The following is a 3,864-nucleotide window of genomic DNA, read 5'->3' as shown; positions in this document are numbered from 1 at the left end:
AAGAGGGGGAGCAGCAAGCAGAGGCAGAGGGAGAAACAGGCTCCCTGTTGAGCAGGGAGCTAGATGCGGGGCTCGATCCCAGGACCCTGGGATCATGACCTGAGCCAAAGGCAGATGCTTAACCGACTGAGCCACCCAGGCACCCCCCAGGGTGAGAATTTTCTAATTCACCTTTTCTAATATTAAAACTGCTTCTTGGGGTGCCTGGGTGGCACAGTGAGTTGAGTGTCCAACTCTTGGTTTCAGCTCAGGTAGTGACCTCAGGGGTTGTGGGCTCAAGCCCCACATCGGGCTCACACTCAGCGTAGAGTCAGCTTGGGATTCTTTCTCCCCTCTTTCTCTTCCCTTCCCCCCACGTGCTCTCTACTTTCCTCTCTCTAAAATAAATAAATAAATCTTAAAAACAAAAAACAAAAAACCAATCCCGCTTCCTTTAGTATTGTCCTAAGTCCTACCCTGAATTGAGGGAAGAGTGGCTGGATGGGCCCTATGTTTCCTGGGGGAAATCCAAATTGATATGTCCCCTCTTTGTAAGGAAATGGGACAGGAAGAGCAAGTTTTAGCCCCCAAAGAAAGGACTTACAAGCAATACATATGTTGCTCCACCCTTATGAGACCTGCCGGCCTTTAAAAGGGAACTACATCCTTAACCAACAAGTGTTTTTCACCGTGACAGTGGCTCCTGTTGTTTCTTGCAGCACAAAGCCCTGGGCTCCTCCGTGAGCCTCTACCCTCCATCTACCACCAACAGGAGTGAGCCAGGGCATGGGTGGCCTCCGCCATCTTGTGCATGTCATGCTTCTTCTTGATCACAGGGCCCTGGTTGTGAAAAGCCTCCCACAGCTCCTGTGACAACTTCTCTGGCATCAGCATCCACCAGCGCTTCTTCTCCCTGCACTCAGTAATCAGCCACTTCATGACCAGGAAGCGATGGCGCCGCTCAGCTAGTGCACAGGGACTTGGTAGAAATGGCCACCTCTGAAGATGGGTACCAGCCCAATCACAGGCTCATAGTTCTTCAGTGCTTGGTGGAAGATGGTGTAGGGGTTGCGTTGGATGGTTGTCTGTTCCTCTGCAGGAGCGGCATGGTACTTCTCAAACTCCTTCCTTCTCCCAGCTTCCAGAGTCTGCATCATGAGGGATCTGGCCAGTACTTTGTTTCCTCCTTTCATCATTATATTGGTGAATTTACTGATACTGGCTCTTCAAACACAGAGCTTGTTTTTGTCACTGGGACAGCTTTAATAAGCTGAGTCTTCCTGAGTTCCTGCTCATACTTCTCAGAATGGGTAATTTCTACTATCCTATCTAATGGGTAATTTCTACTATCTTATCTTTATGTCCACTCATTCTTTCCCCTATCAACTTTATTCTGCTTTGGGCTCCTTCTAGCAATTTTTCATTTTGGTTACTATATTTTCAGTTCTAAAATTTGATTTTTCTTTATGTCTTCTATTTCTTTGCTGGGACACTATATTTATTTGATGGGAACTTTGGGACTTTCTATCTTTTCATTTTCTTCAATCTTTTACATAATTTTTCATTGAAACATTATGATGACTAACATCCTTGTCACATAATTCTATTATTTGTGTCTCTTGTTTTCATCTGATGATTTTCTTTTCCTCGTTCAGATTTTCCTGATTCTTAGTATGTTGAATGATTACTTTTGTGTATCCTGGCAATTGGGGCTATTATGTTATGAGACTCTGGATCTTATTAAACTTTTATAAGACTCCTCAGTCACCACACAAGGGTGGGAAATGGTATGTTGCCTCATTACTGCCAATTAGGGATGGAAGTGCATATTTCCTACTAGGCCACCTTTGACATTCCATGAATAAGAACCTCTTGTTATTTTTGGGCAGGGATAAAATTTCATGTCTTTACTAGGCCTCTGCTGACATCACCTTGGCTGGGAGGAGAAAGAGTGCCTCATTACTGTTCCTCACATGGCCTCCACTGTCACCATGGAAGCGGGGGTGGGGGGCTCCTTATCACTGGGTCAGAATGAAAGTTCCAGATATCTACTCTGCCTTTTTTTTTTTTTTTTTTTTTTGTCACCAACCTAGTATGGGGGAAGAGATGACTAGTTACAGCTTTGTAAAGGTAGAAGTCTAGGTTTCCTACCTGGCTTATCCTGTCATGGGTTGTGTGCAACCACAATTTTTATCCCATGGTATTTGGCTGGAGTAAGGTGATTATTGTCTAAAAGTTTTCTGTCTTATCAAGCTGCCTTTATCCTGGTCCTTTGGCTAGAGAGAACAGGTTTTACTTGGAGCACCTTTATTTATTTATTTATTTATTAAAAAGATTTTATTTTATTTATTCAACAGAGAGAGAGAACGCGAGAGAGGGAACACAAGCAGGGGGAGTGGGAGAGGGAGAAGCAGGCTTCCCGCCGAGCAGGGAGCCCGATGCGGGGCTCGATCCCAGGACCCTGGGATCATGACCTGAGTCGAAGGCAGACACTTAACGACTGAGCCACCCAGGCGCCCAGTTGGAGCACTTTTAGTCTGTATTCATGGGTCTGTATTCATGGGCACAGTACAAGTGCCTCAACTACAAGATTCTACTGCACCCAATTCAGCATATATTAGGCAAAAGGAAAACCCAGGGAATTTAACATCATGCCATTCCTTGAGTCTCAAGGTTCCTACCTGGTCTTTCTTCTCTCCATCTTCCCGAGTCATCTTCTGTTTTTATATATAATGTTCAGGGTTGGTAATTATACTTAGTGAAAGAATATGGAGAAGTACATTTCCTCCTCCATCTTATCATAGAATCAGAAGTCCAGGGAATAATTAGATATAGCCATTTTAGGTAGTGGAGGTATTTTGATGCAGCTATTTTGATATAGCATCAGAACACAATTATGTTAAAACAGAAAAATACTTTTATTACTAGGTAATAAATATTCTTGTCACTATAAGAGTCATTCCTGCCTCTCACTTCATCTATCTCTGACCTCCTTGGAAGTGGGAGCTCCTTTATCTCTTTGAAGGAAAGCAGAACTACCTAGGATTAATGGGCTCTCTAATGCTGGTGGGAGATTGCTGAAAAGGCTTTGTGTTGGATCTCATCTTCTGACTCCTCCCGAGGTGGTACCCATTAGTGGCTTATATGATTATCTCTGCTGAAAGATATGGCACTTGTACCAAGGTGGAAATAGAAACAGAAATTGGAAGCCTGTAGCATCTGTGTTATCCTTGCAACAGATGAAGACTTAGCTCTTGTACTTATCCTAAAGTGGTTTTTGTTAGAGTGGAGATAGATACAGTGATTAGCTTTGAGGTCAATAATAGTAAACTGTAGTCCAAGGCCACAGAAGTTACAGAAAGACTGTTGTAACTGGCAGACTTTATGACCACAGTAAGGTAACCTAGGGTTATATGGTTTGCTACTTTCCTGGAAATGCAATCACTTCTTTATTGTTCATAGAGTTTTTTCCCCTTCTTTTTCAACATGAAATGATGGCTTTTGCCATAAGCATCTTAACTCCTGTTGCTCAGGATTCTCAGTTGGAAAGGGGACAGAAAAGTAGGGTGGACTACCTAGACTTGTACATATTAACTGAGCCTATTGAGTGAATGTTGATTTATTAAGATGTAGAATCCATATCCCTTTTATTTTAAAACAAAAAAAATTTTTTTTTAAAGATTTTATTTATTTATTTGAGAGAGAGAGAATGAGAGAGAGAGAACACCTGAGAGGGGATAGGGTCTGAGGACGAAGCAGACTCCCTGCCGAGCAGGAAGCCCGATGCGGGACTCGATCCAGGGACTCCAGGATCATGACCTGAGCCGAAGGCAGTCGCTTAACCAACTGAGCCACCCAGGCGCTCTAAAACAAAAATTTTTTAAA

General features: G+C 43.2%; 1 pseudogene; it reads right to left on the bottom strand.

Annotated features, from left to right (window-relative positions):
- Positions 1–738: 738 nt before the first annotated feature.
- On the bottom strand, positions 739–2,693 carry LOC110576246 (annotated as a pseudogene).
- Positions 2,694–3,864: the final 1,171 nt, after the last annotated feature.

This window comes from Neomonachus schauinslandi, chromosome X, assembly GCF_002201575.2.
Source record: "Neomonachus schauinslandi chromosome X, ASM220157v2, whole genome shotgun sequence".
NCBI lineage: Eukaryota > Metazoa > Chordata > Mammalia > Carnivora > Phocidae > Neomonachus > Neomonachus schauinslandi.
The sequence above is the reverse complement of the archived record's forward strand: the minus strand, read 5'-3'. Positions and strand labels throughout refer to the sequence as shown.